At 35.2% G+C, this 14,777-nt stretch overlaps 1 protein-coding gene and 1 non-coding gene across 2 annotated transcripts in view; both read right to left on the bottom strand.

The window, feature by feature from the left end:
• The window catches only part of LOC138691249 (YTH domain-containing protein 1-like), a 99,136-nt gene extending 86,460 nt beyond the window's left edge, over nucleotides 1-12,676 (bottom strand). Inside the window, exon 1 of the mRNA XM_069813073.1 lies at nucleotides 12,492-12,676. The gene's annotated coding sequence lies outside the window, so the exon portion shown is untranslated. The remainder of the gene's footprint in view (nucleotides 1-12,491) is intronic.
• Nucleotides 7,713-7,786, bottom strand: TRNAR-UCU (transfer RNA arginine (anticodon UCU)). Its single transcript has one exon. It is a non-coding gene; the product is annotated as a tRNA-Arg (tRNA).
• Nucleotides 12,677-14,777: the final 2,101 nt, after the last annotated feature.

Genomic DNA, 14,777 nt, shown 5'->3' with positions numbered 1-14,777 from the left:
TGTTGCAAGTTATTATTTTCTTATAGTTCTACTAAACATATTATTTCATTCCAGAATTAGACGTGTGTAAAGTTGAAGTGGACGACTTCGATCAACATGTTATTCGGGATACAATCGAAGAATTCTATCGTGTTCAGAAAGTAGTAACTTACGATTAAGAAGATAATTCCGAATGGATGATGCCATTGACGAAATAATTAATTTTGGACCAAGCGATGATGGCAGCAATGATAGGGATATGGATTGTGTATAATTGTAAATTAATGTAAATTCAAATAATAAGCCTGTAAAATAATGTTATAAGAATATGTACATATTAGCTGAAGGTGTAAGTCATGTAGGCCTATATAATGTATAGAAGTAGCTGTAGTAACTCCGCCATTGCCGGTCCCCATCCCGGATGAGAGAGGAGTGTACACACGATTATAAATACTTACTCATTACAGGTTAATTAAAACTTGCTACGAAACTATGTTCTCCTCTCAAAACCGGAGTATCGAGAGAAGATAACGTCTGTATTGAACAAAGTTCTTTTACAGTAGAGAGCCGTAAGGTAAAAGAACCAACGTTTTCTGAAGAGTCACGTTACCCGAGGGAGGGGCATCCTTGCCGTGTCGTTACGTTGATGAGTACACGCCGTACCGAGCAGTTCCAAAGACAGACTTAGGGGATGTAAGGTTCAAGATAACTTGCAAGAACGGTACATCCGCGCAGAATAAAATCCCATTTGTTGAAATATACAGGGAAAACTGTTCCCATTGGGGAAAAAATCCAAATACTGACGTCTCGCGGGTGAAGGTCAAAACACTGGTATGGAACCATAATATAATCATAACTATTGCATCATTAACAATTATTTTGAAACCACCGACGTAGCTCAGGCGGCATGCGCGTTTGCCTGATGATCTGGAGCTGAGCTCGGACCTGGTTAGATTCCCGCTTGGGCTGACTATGTGGTTCGGTTTTTTCCGAGATTTTTCTCAATCGTAAAGAGAATGTAAGGTAATCTATGGCAAATGCCTGATCATCGAGCTAAAATACTATCTTATTAGCACCAATTCCATCGACACTAACTATTGTGAAATGTCACACCTTTGTAACTTCAAGCATAATGAAGATATAATCGTGATTCAAACAACTATGTATTTCGTGAAATATTATCTTTTAGCGCAAAACAGAAAATGGTTATGTTTTATTTAAAAATGGCATTATGTACCATAACTTTAAAGAATGTGTATATAACACATAAATATTCTTCTCTTCTCCTCATCTACAATAAAGTAGGTCTACATCGATCTGCAAACATAACTTTCCTAGGGTTAATGTTTTTGAAGTTACAGACAAAGACTGTCTGGAGCACTATGTACATACCGAAAACATATGTCATGGACCTGTTGTGCAGCAAGTGAACCTTTTCGACCTGTAACACTTCCATCTAATGTTTTGACCACATATTTCTAACTGCTGTTCTACTTTACGAGACACCAGTACTTCGTTTTCAAGTATGCATAGCTAATTAACCATCTGAACAAAGGTTACAGTAAATAAAAAATAATCATCATCACCACTATAGTCATCATCAACATCAATGTTACCAACACCATTATCTAATTAAATTGGGTTCGTTGCTTCTTTACACTTATGTTTGTAAGGATAAATTAACCTACACTAGACATTCACAAATGGACGGACTTCTGGTTCTGGCTTATGAGATTATTATTTCCTATGTCGTAGGGCCTACATGATAATTTATTTAACGCTAACAACTATTGGCTATTCGTTACAATTATTGAACAGTTTCAAATTTCATTTATTAACCAAATATTATATAGGCAAAGAAATATCTATCATTAAGTTTTAAACTTGTTTAAAACACTTTTATCTTCCACTATTTTTTTATTTAACTAACTAGCTAGCTAGCGAGTACAAATTAAAATTACAAAACAAAAATGTTTCTAGCCACTACCGTAAGAGCCAGGCTCGTGTACGATGAGGTCTTATCCAATAACATAAAATTTACAAGGAGAGTTTACTAAATACAATAAGTAACTTAATTCAAACCAATAAATAAAACACAAGAGCGAAACAAAAAAAAAAAAGAAGAAAGAGAAAAATAGAGAAAAAACACATTTAATATATAAATTAACAATCAGATAGAAGCCAATGATATTCAATGAAAACACAAATATAGTCAACAGAAATAAAAACATAAAAAATACACACATTTGTTAATATTATATATCATGAATAGAGAGCAGAATTTAGGCAAAAACCTATTTTTTTCCTTGATACATACAGGCTTGAGATTTAATAATTACATTTTTCAAGCGAATATAGGTATAAATAAAGGGGTTTCATAGCGCCTAAAGTGCCTATTTCGACGTTAGTGCCAATTTTTAAGTTTTTTTTTTAAATTTTTGCACCTTTTTCGTAACTGTTTATTATTTTTCTTAACATCCTGTACCGTTCACATTCCAAGACGGATAACAACTCCTTCCTAACAGTGAACAACACAATAGATAAGTATCTCCGGGCCACCCCTTCTAATTCTTACAATATTTCAATCCTAAAATTCCAACTTTCAATCGGCCTGGGTGGTGTAGTCGGTATAGCGCTGGTCTTCTGTGCTCGAGGTTGCGAGTTCAATCCCGGCCCAGGTCAATGACATTTAAGTGTGCTTAAATGCTACAGGCTCATGTCAGTAGATTTACTGGCACATGAAAGAACTCCTGCGCGACAAATTATTGTTATTGTTATTATTATTATTATTATTATTATTATTATTATTATTATTATTATATCTTCCTCTGTCAGCAATTCAACACAAACTCTCTGGGTTGTACCCGAATAAGCATTCTCTTACATTCCAACACAGATAACAACCCCTTCTTTTTTCTCACCATTTGTAAGTACAGCAGTGAGCGACACAATAGCCACAATAGGTGCTGATCATCTACTGTGAAGCAAACTATGGAGAAGTGATTGATGAATGAAAAACATTCTTATATTAGTGACATTCTTTAACAAAAAAAAGCCTATTTTTTATTTTATAGAGCCTAAATAAAGGAGTTTAAGAGCCTATTTTAGGCGCCTAAAATGCCACTTTTTAGGGCCTAAAATTCCGCTCTCTAATCTTGAATAATTTGATAATTTTTTAAAAGCCTCAATTCTAAAATATTTCAAATTTGGAGAGTGGTTTGTAATTTTATTATAAAGTCTTGGACCAAAACTAGCACCATGTTTAAGAGCTGCACTTGTATGACATTTAGGCTCAATTAATGGGAAAGTAGACTTTTGTCTTCGAGTACGATATTCATGTCGATTAGATTTATGTTTTATTTGATTTCTGTCGTAGTAAGTTAGTAAACTATATTTATAAATTTCTTCATTAGTTAGTACTTTAAAATCTGTATAAATTAAGTTTGTTGGGTAATTCATATTTTTGGTTAGACAAATTTGTATTAATCTTCTGTGTAATAAAATTAATGGATTAAGTACAGATGATGCTACTCCACCCCACTTGATTATACCATACTGTATTGTAATTGCACAAGAAAAATAAAATAGAAATGCCGCGAGATAACGCAGAACAAACCGACACAAAACACAAGACTATCTTTAATTTCCTATTGATAAATTGGACCTAAAACTTCTGAATCTGTAGCAAATGCTACCATTTAAGATAAATTGGCTTTAACACTATTAATATCATTATTATTACCATTATTATCATCGTTATCATTATCATTGTCACCATCGATTAATAATTAACCAATGCAGATCAAAGAACCGAGCAAAAAAAGTCTTGTCTGTATGAGAAAAGTAATAGAAGCTAATCGAAATTATAATTTATTTGTTCTATTAATTCGTAAATATAAAACAAGAAAGCTGTACCTCCTACGGATTGCTATTTTCACAATCATTATTCCACCATATCTTTTCACAATGATCTCTTTCACCGCTATAGAAATGAATGACAATTATATTGCAGCGTACAAAGCAAATATACGTAGAAACCCTGAAAGTAGACGCCGGTAACTGGGTCTTCAGATATGATAACTTGAGAGAATATGACAAGTATAGCTTTATAAATTTACGAGAACATAAATGAAGCATCCATATAATACAATGTTGCTTCGTTATTATTACCCTGATTTCGGAAAATAAAATAATCCAAAGAATGAAACAAGGCCGTATTCTCGAGATTGTATAAAATTCCTCGATTTATAGCGGCCTTATCGTTTCTACATTATTTTCACGGCATCCCTAGATCAAGAGAAATAAGTTCCGGTACCTAAAAGTTCCACTTACTAAGAAGTCTTTTAGTTGGTTATTTAACGACGCTGTCTCAACTACTCGGTTATTTAGCGTCGATGGAATTGGTGATAGCGAGATGGTATTTGGCGTGATCAGAACGAGGATTCGCCATAGATTACCTGACATTCGCCTTACAGTTGGGGAAAACTTCGGAAGAAATCCAATCAGGCAATCAGCACAAGCGGGAATCGAAGCCACGCCCGAGTGCAACTCCAGATCCGCAGGGAAGCGCCTGAGCTGCCTGAGCTACGCCGGGGGCTATTAAGAAGTTAGAGCCTGACATCTTATACACATATGTCCCAACAGCAGACATTAAACTATTAATGTTATTGCTGTAGCAATATGTTTCCAATGACATCTAAAGGGAAAAATGTATAGGGGTACGTATGTATAGATACGGAAATAAAATTTGGAGCTCCCTTATTGTTTAAGTTTCGCCCTAAATCATATATACCCAGATAGCTCGGCCTTATAGGCTTTGACGGTAACAACTTTTGTCAGGTTTACTATGCTGCCATCTAGTTGTTACTTAAGGAGTCACGTCATAATTCCCATTTGAATTGCATTAGCGACTGTACTGCCATCTCCTGTTCGTTTACGGCGGAGGGGTGGCGATTCTGGCGGTTGTTCTCTTCAAAGTGCTGCCGATTTTAACACATAGATGAGTTATCTGTTACATATATGATTTAGGGTTTCGTTTACAACACATTGCGTATGTGCAGTAAACAAGATCCCCTCTTCACATGCTACTTGTGGACAGCTGTGCGAAATTGTTGCCTGCCTCAGGTGGACTCCCATCAAGACTCGCTCCAAATTTCAATTCCGTATCTGTACATTCTTCGACACGGAAATTGGTCTCTGTTCGGAGACAAAGTTCCACCTCGGAATAGCTCAGGAATCACCATGTACGCCTCCGTTTTACATAGAATGATTCGAAGCCCAGTCTTTGTAACGAGAAGAAAGAGCTCTATCGCTAAGCCATAGAGGCTTGGTAGGGAATATGTCGTATCGTGACATACAGATACGTCGCTGCTACGATTTGACTTCATCCTCGGACCTCGATGCTTAATATTTCCCCGTCTGAATCTCGCGTTAACACAAACGACTGACAAATTCACGCTACAGGAAAGCGACCATTTTCCGTGTCAAAGTGTCTACACGAGTGCATTAAGCAAAATAATTAAGAAACTTCTAGAAGATTGAGGGCGCCCTTGTGAGATAGCTTTAACGCCAAAGACAGCCCTAAGGACGGTTTCGAAACCATTACTGTAGTCTTTACTCCTGATTTTTAATAAAGCTAACGTACATTAAGGCATACTGTATCGGACATTCTGTCAAGGACAGGACGGTTTTGTCTCGGACCGTCCGATATGACGATGATTACAAGTAATATTGTTATAAGTAAGGAGCGGATTTCTATTTCTATGTGATTAAATATTATTTTTGCGTGTGATAAAACACAATTAACAAAGTTAAAAATTCCGAACATGAAGTTTCAAGTTTAAAACCCCAATTTTATTTCACATAAAAACACATATTTTCACAAAAAAAAATTATGTAAATACATATTTTAAGGAAATCTATTATAAACACATAAATCTTGGAGTTTTTTTTTTTACTTAAATAATTTTTACAAGAACTTTTAAACATTTTAAAACTAAATCAATTATGTCCCTCAAAAGTACGTAATCTTTTTAAGAATTCTTGGTTGCTTCGTGTTTCTAAGCGCTGTGTGGTGTATCCGTCATCCATTTGTGTAATAGTATCGCCTCAACTTCTGAGAACTGCTAGGCAGCATATCAGTGTTATTATTAGAGAATAAATTAACATGGACAAGGAGAGATTTTGCAACACATAATTAGGAATGTTTATTGTTGCTGAAGATGATTTCGTTCCACGCTTTGTTTGTGAAACACAACAGATAAGAGCTCAGGAATGAATATTATTTAATTTAAACAAATCTCTCCCCTCTCGCTCATGTCCATCAAGTAAGGCAATACGTCTTGTTGTGATTCCCTGTTATCGGGCTTCATCAATCGGTATCCTTCAACATATACTGAAAGATGGTTATTTAAAAAACGATTTGGTTTTCCTATTAGCAAATCTAAGCTTTTTGTGTGACAGCATAAAAAAACTCGAAACATCCAAAAACCTGGTATCCGAAACAGGGAGGTGCGTGCCGTTTAAATTAAACTAGACTCGCTACCAGGTTCAGAAGTACAAGTACTAAGGGACAAATTCCAGAATGTGTTTGGGAAAAACAGTGGATATAAAAAAATGTGTGATGTTGCTCAAGTATTGGAGGATGTCCCTGTAGGTGAAACTGACGGTGTTTGTGTTTGTGACATTCCTCTTTTTAAATATGCACGTCTGACGTCCTGTGATGTGGAAAGATCGTTTTCACAGTATAAGTCGTTGTCAGAGATAATCGGCATGCATTTGTGATGGAGAATTTGGAGATGACCTTTGTTGAACACCGCAATTCTCGGCCAACTACTAGCACTCAAGTGTGGTTGGTGAGTACATAGTAACATTTTTTTTTCCAAGCTAAGTAATGTATTTTTGTCATACTTAAAAATTTTTTTAGCAAATATTTTTATACTTTTTAGCACATAAAAAATAAATATATTTAAATTTTTAGCACATAAAAATCCGCTCTCTAGTTATAAGGCTGCAGCATAGGCCTACTGCATCGGACATTACAGTCGCGCTCAAACCTCCTGATGTTTGCAGGTGTGTTCGCTTATCGGCGATAGCCAATACAGTGCTGCGTTGCAACATATGGGCACGCAGACTGCCGCATACTCGCCGCTTAGAAAGTCTCAAAATCGAATAACAAGTGCGCTCGAAAAATTGGTATGTTGTAGGGACCCTGCATGTATATGTAATGAATGTTTAATATTTTCTGAACACAAAGAAATAAAAATCACATTTCTACACCCAGTGGTACCAATTTTATGTATTAATACAGTAAAACCCAATAAGACGATGTTCAAGGTACCGCGTGTAAACCGCGTATTAGGCGGGTATACTAATTTTGACTTATATACAGTATCCTTTAGCATTTTCCTTCATTGAAATACATGATACGCACTACGCTTCTGCCAGAAAAAACTCCTGTGTATTTGAGTAAAAAGCTGTCGGGGAAAGAAGAAAGAAAAACCTTAAAAGGGAGAGAGAAACGGCGGAGTGAAGAGCTACATCTCTTTTAATGTAATATGATGGGGCTATTTCAAATTAAGCCTATCATTCAATGTATTTTATCACACTGCGCCTTTGTGTTATTAGACAACTTTATTAACCCTAATAAAAGTAAAACTACTGGGTTATACAAATCTTGCTTTCAGGTAGTAGCTCCCTGTAAAGCAGGTTTGAATAATATCAAGGAAAAATTGTTCCGGAGCCGGGTATCGATCCCGGGACCCTTCGCTTAGAGCGCGAACGCTCTTCCGACTGAGCTACCCCGGGAACTATACACGACACCGTCACAATTTTTCCTTTGTATCCACACTACTCAACTGAGCTGACAAGACGCCAGAACTCAACTATGAGTGCACACAAATACTTGTGTGACTTAAATTGTGGCTTTCTGTTAACGTACCTCCAGTAACGAATGTATTATACAAATCTGGCTTTCAGGTAGTAGCTCCCTGTAAAGCAGGTTTGAATAATTTCAAGGAAAAATTGTTCCGGAGCCGGGTAACGATCCCTGGACTCTTCGCTTAGCGCGCGAACGCTCTTCCGACTGAGCTACCCCAGGAATTATACACGACACCGTCCTTGAAATTATTCAAAACTACTACGTGTTCAGTTCAAAGTATGTCATGGCTCGCTGTATGCCGTCATATGGCTAGTCGATGAGCCTAGAGAATTCAATCTTCCTACACTTCCGCAGAGGTGTATTACCTATATGTCAGAGAAGTTGCATAGCAAGTATGGTGTTCATTCTGAAGAGTACTTACTGATATGTACGGTAACGCCGGTAGTGGCAGGAATGTGAACTGTTTGGAAACATGTACTGAGGTGGGTTTTTTCTTACTGTCGGGATATGGGGAGAGGGTTAAGACGATTTCTTACGTATTTGTTGACATTAACTTCGACGGTTAACATGGACATGGAGCATTTGATTTGTATTGTGGAATGTTGCCGTACGCAACCGATGATAACAAATACCTGCGTACGACTTGCCCGCGCAAAAAACAGTTCGAAAGAGGTTATGGTAGCACACAGACAGTACAGACCGCCATCTGTTGCTACGACGTTCAAGTTATACCGTACACGTTCTCAAGTTCAGATTGAATGCCTTGATTAATAGGCAACTTCTCTGACATAAAAGCTGAAACTCGCTTCAAATCGCTGACTCACAACAGTGACGTCATGACACACTTTGAAATGAACATCCAGTATTACACAAACTGATATAAACTCAGCGACTATGATCATTTACGTCTGACTCAACTAATTTTTCTATATTTTGTGACTTAATTTTTAATTTCATTCGATGCAATCTGATGATAATATTTATTACTACTAGGCTATTATTATTATTATTATTATTATTATTATTATTATTATTATTAATTATTATTGGCGGCCGGGTAGCTCAGTTGGTAGAGCAGCTGGCTGCGGACTGGAAGGTCCGGGGTTCGATCCCAGGTGGTGACAGGATTTTTTCTCGTTGCCAAACTTTCAGAACGGCCCAAGGTTCACTCAGCCTTCTATAAAATTGAGTACCGGGTCTTTCCCGGGGGTAAAAGGCGGTCAGAGCGTGGTGCCGACCACACCACCTCATTCTAGTGCCGAGGTCATGGAAAGCATGGGGCTCTACCTCCATGCCCCCCAAGTGCCTTCATGGCATGTTACGGGGATACCTTTACCTTTTTTACCTTTTACCTCTTTATTATTATTATTATTATTATTATTATTATTATTATTATTATTATTATTAAGTCTTCTGCATCTCCCTATCAAACCAATTTCAGGAAAAGGGTCGCGCTCCACAGGTTTAAAACTACTGCCGCTGAGAGACAGAGACAGAGAGTGTAGTTATGACAACGTCGCGCTTGCATGTTACTTGGCGCTCGCGAAACGTCAGGAAGTTTGAGCGCGACTGTAGTCCCGGGACGAAACATAGCCTACAGTGTGTCCGATGCATTAGGCTGCCAAAGATTTTAAACCACTTAGGCCCAATTGTATAAAACTCCCTGACTAAAGATCAACTTTGATCGAAGATCGAAAAGTGAACCGAGTTCAGACACTTCTTCTATTGTATAAAACTTTTCTGCGATCAAATTACCTTGGTTCAAATGCAATCTAAGTTCACGTGAAAAGGATTTGGCAACATCGCATAAACAGGTGAAATACGTGATGCGCGGACCATGTTATACAGGTTTGTTGAGTGTTGCCAATCTAGCGACTTTAACTCTTTTTCAACAACAATTTCTTTTAACTTTTATATTGCTTAAATAGGGATTTAGTGACCTTTTTAGCACCCCATAGTGACAAAATGTAAGCTTTCTTTGTTGATAATGAGAAATCTAGCGACTTTGCAACTACTTTTTGGCGACTTTCCATACACTCTGTTGCAGACACTGTTTTTTTTTTTTGTGTAATGTAAATAATGGCGGACAATAAGAAGAAGGTTGACTGTTCTCCAAGTTGTTATCATGTTATGGCGTTTGATACTGCTAAACATAATAAAGCTTTATAAAACGACAATTTTCGTTTAGTAATACAGTTAATTGAACATTTATGAATGTACCTATCATATCCATTAATAATTAATGGTTGTTATAAACATAATATAATTATAGGTTATGTTATTTGATAATGCTGAACACGATAGAGCCTTATAAAATATAAGATTGTTTGTGTATTAAGGCAAGAAATTGAAAGAAATATATATAAATGTACCTAACATATCTATTAATATTAATAATAATGGATATTTTATTTGCACAATCTGTCACTCGTATATTTCAAACAGAAAAGAAATAACTGAACTTGGATCATCTAACTTAATCGGAGAAATTTCTTCAGTCAAAGTTGACTTTAGTTTGAGACAAATTAATCTCAGATTAGACTTTATACAACACAAAATTCCAAGTTCAGCTGAAACAAGGATCAATTTAACCTCTGATCTAAGATTAAATGGTTTATACAATCGGGCCTTACACAAACAAAAGCTACTTCTGATGAGTTCGTTATACTTGTTTCTAATTGCGCTACCGGTAAGTTAAGAAGTGGTACCTATTTTGTAGTTTGAGCATTAATAGTAATATGCGTTACAAGAGTGGTATGTTGACGTTTTCGTGGTCGAGGAAAAGATTGGAAAAGCGAAACGTAGTTGAGCTTTTTTAATTTCCGAGAACATGAAAACAAACATACCGCTCGTGTATCGTACATTATTTTGTGCGAAGATCGTTTATTACATACCTGAAGGACGAATTTCTAATTAGTTGCAATGAAATCTCCATATTGGTTTCTGTTTAATGACGCCAACTTCGGAGCACCAAAATATCTTTCTTCAACACTGTTGCTGTAAAATGTTTTCTGTGTTTACTATACTCCAGCAGGTCGTGATATACGTCTGTCTTTTTTTTCCCCCCGTCTATAAATGCGAACTTAAAACAAACGGTAAGGTTATGTAATGATTTATTTTTCATTTTAATATTTTAACAATATTATTTATATAACATATTGCAGTAATAACATCGGCATCTGGAATCTCGTTGATTTTTTCACGGCTTCCTTAATATTACTTGTATCAGGAATGCAATAAGTTTCGTGGAGTAGTAGACTTTACTACGTTTCGCTTTTTCAATCTTTTCCTCGAACATGAAAACGTCAACATACCGCTCTTGTAACGCATATTACTATTGTGAATGTTTACGTTATTAAAAAGCCATTCTTATACATGCACCATAATTTCTATTTTCCCAGCCACTCTTGCGAAGAGCGTGAAAATATACTACTGCTCAAACTATAGTTTGAACCACTAATCAAATTAACGAATTAACTCATCCAAGAACTCATACATTTTGTTTGATGTTGTTGTGGACGGAATTTAATGCCTGGGATCCTTAAGAGGTTAGGTACAGCTTAAAGCAGTAAAATTTTGGAAATATTCAACATTTTTTCCTCCATTACTGTATCTTGTACAATAATGAAAATTGGTATGTGTGAAACACTGTCCTTCTGCTATATGATAATATATATATATATATATATATATATATATACATTTTTTTTAATATTCATAATGGTGGCAGTTCACTGTGGAGTGATGAAGCGCTTCCCTCATAAATAAAAAAAAACTATTCAACATTCTATAATGAAATTTTTTGTGTGCATTTATGTATGTCATATCTACAGTACAGTACGATGCAAAATCACTTCTCTACCTTTGATAAATTGTCTGATAAAAAATAAATTCACTTAAAAATGGTCAAATATCAGTATTTTCTTGTAACACAAAATAAAAAAAAATGTTATTTATTAAGGAATGTAGTTGAAACATGAGTTTCAGCAATAAAATAAAAGAGAGAGAACATGAAAAAGTTAACAAGTTTATGAGTTATGAGGGAAAAGCTTCATTACTTTACAGTGAACTACCACTGTTTTGAATTTTGAAAAAAGATATTAATATTTTTTTTAATCGTAAAACTTTTTTTTTTCATATAGCACAAGGACAGTGTTTTAAACATACCAATTTTCATTATTGTACAAGATACAGTCATGAAGGAAAAAAAATGTAGAATATTTCCGAAACTTTTACTGCTGTAAGCTGTACCTAACCCCTTAAGAAGCTGTTATTTAGTTTCATGTTTTTCCATGTCATTTTGTTTTATTTCAAAATTTGTATCTGTAACAATATTTCCTAACACGGAATATGTTTATGATCTTCTGGAAACCTGATATGATTTTTAGTCCTTACTTAATAACTTCTCGTACACCGGTAACTAAATCCTCGATCATGTGAGTTTGTATATAGCCCTGTAGAATGAGCCGTGGAACACGCTCTTCTGTTTCTAAATATTATACACGTATATTTACGTGTGTTGCGAAACAATTTCGTTACAAACAAACTCAGAGTTTCACGTATTACTACAGCGAATTGAATTGATAATTTTAGACTGAGAACTTTGGGCGACACGTTATGCAGTAGGACTCACCTAAGCAGCCGTGAAGTCGACAGCAACGTCTTCGAAGTACAGTGGTGGAGTCGGCAGGCTTCTTCGTTCTGGCGGCGCAGCGCTACATCTTCAGCCTTCCTCGGCTTCCAGGTCAGGAATATCGGTCAGCGAGTAGGTCAACAGCCCCACCTGCTTTCCAGGACATGGTCCCCCCTCGCCTCAACTTCCAACGTCGTTCTTGTTTCTTCGGGGAAACACGTCGATACCTGAGAAGCTTCTGATTAATGAAATAATAAATCAACACTTCACATTAATCATTGCTTTATTATAGACTAATGCTTCGTTGGAATTAACACACAATGAAGGCCAAGATTATTACTTATTTTATGTGTGTATGTATGTATGTATGTATGTATGTATGTATGTATGTATGTATGTATGTATGTATGACTTATTAAAATTTACTTACAACAATACCGTGGTGTTCATTATTCTTTTGCAGATGACACAGTTTTACTTTTTCGTGGAAAAACCTGGTATGATGCATATAATAATTAAAATAATGGACTTAAATTAATAAAAAAATGGTTTGACATAAATTATCTTTCTATCAACGAAAATAAAACCATAATTATTCCATTCTCATTATCTGAAAAATGTAACAAACCTCCTACATCTATATTAAGTATTAAATTACGTAACTCTAATTACAAAATTAACTAATTACAAAAGAATTGAAAATTACTTACTTACTTACTTACTTACTTACTTACTTACTTACTTACTTACTTACTTACTTACTTACTTACTTACTTATTGGCTTTTAAGGAACCCGGAGGATCATTGCCGCCCTCACATAAGCCCGCCATTGGTCCCTATCCTGAGCAAGATTAATCCAGTCTCTATCATCATATCCCACCTCCCTCAAATCCATTTTAATATTATCCTCCCATCTACGTCTCTATGTCTTGAAAATTACACCTATTTATGAACATCTCAACCACTATAGACAAAAATGGCTTACCATGTCAATAGGATGGACCGTTCCAGACTCCCAAGACAAATTCTCCTCTACATACCACATGGAAGACGATCTTTGGGACGCCCTCTAAAAAAATGGCCGTAACAGGCCACTAGACCTAATTCCTGGAAGGACGATTATGATTACATATCTCTAATTGTTGCCTTATACAGTGTAAATGTCCAATTATTAAGAAGTCCTCTGAAGTTAAGGATTTAGGCATAATTTCTGACAATCATTTAAAATGGAACCAACACATTAATTACCTTTGTAATAGATTACGTAAAATAATATATTATTTTGTTTTATTAACGAATTACTTGTCAATAAGTTTATAACTCACAATATTCTAAACTTTACTTCAATCGGTAATTATACGAGTATATGGAATTATAGGATGGGGTAGCTTATTTAAATCCAATTTTAATCCACTTTATTTATTACAGAAGAAAATAATTAAAGTATGTTTTCAACTTCCTTTCTTTAAATATATCTAAATCAATTTTAGTTCCTTTTTCGTTAACAGCTGCCAGTGTTCAAAATTTAAAATTTAGCGATAAATATAGACTAATAATACACAGTGAAAATTGTTTAGATCCCAAAAGTTGTAAATGTCCACCTTTGAAAGAAGCCACGCATGTCAAATATCTGGGTATCATTATTGATCAGAATTTAAAATGGCCTCATCACATTACTTATCTTTGTAAGAGGCTTCATAAAACAATTTATAAATTCGTTAATCTTCGATGTAACTTACCTATTAGAGTTCTACGAAATGTTTATTTGGCCATTATTCAGTCTATAATTCAATATGGTATAATTGTTTGGGGTGGAAGTACAAAAATTAATCTTAGTCCGTTAAATTTACTACAAAAACGAATAATTAAAATTTGTTTGAAGAAACGTTTCGATTATCCAACTAAATTAATTTATTCTGAATTTAATGTATTTAATATTGAACAAATTTATAAGTATACGCTGTTAAAATTTTATCATAAAAATCATAATAAGTTTGTATTACAGACACACAATTGAGTCATTCCACGTCAAATCGCTCAGCAATAAAACACGACCTTCTCGGAAATGGTCGAATTTTTTTTCATGAATTTCAGACATCAAATAAGGAGACCCATATTTTTTTATTTTCACAATTATTAATTATTTGTGTAGTTATGAATATTTGAAGTTACGCAAGTTATGCGCGCACTATTACATAAACTCGCTTGGAACTTTGTGTCTACATATAATTGAGATTTGCGGTTTGGCGCATTTGAAAGACGAAATACAACACTTTTTATTACTTT

The sequence above is a fragment of the Periplaneta americana genome, chromosome 16 (genome assembly GCF_040183065.1).
Source record: "Periplaneta americana isolate PAMFEO1 chromosome 16, P.americana_PAMFEO1_priV1, whole genome shotgun sequence".
NCBI classification, from domain to species: domain Eukaryota; kingdom Metazoa; phylum Arthropoda; class Insecta; order Blattodea; family Blattidae; genus Periplaneta; species Periplaneta americana.
This window is presented reverse-complemented; position numbering and strand designations above follow the sequence as displayed.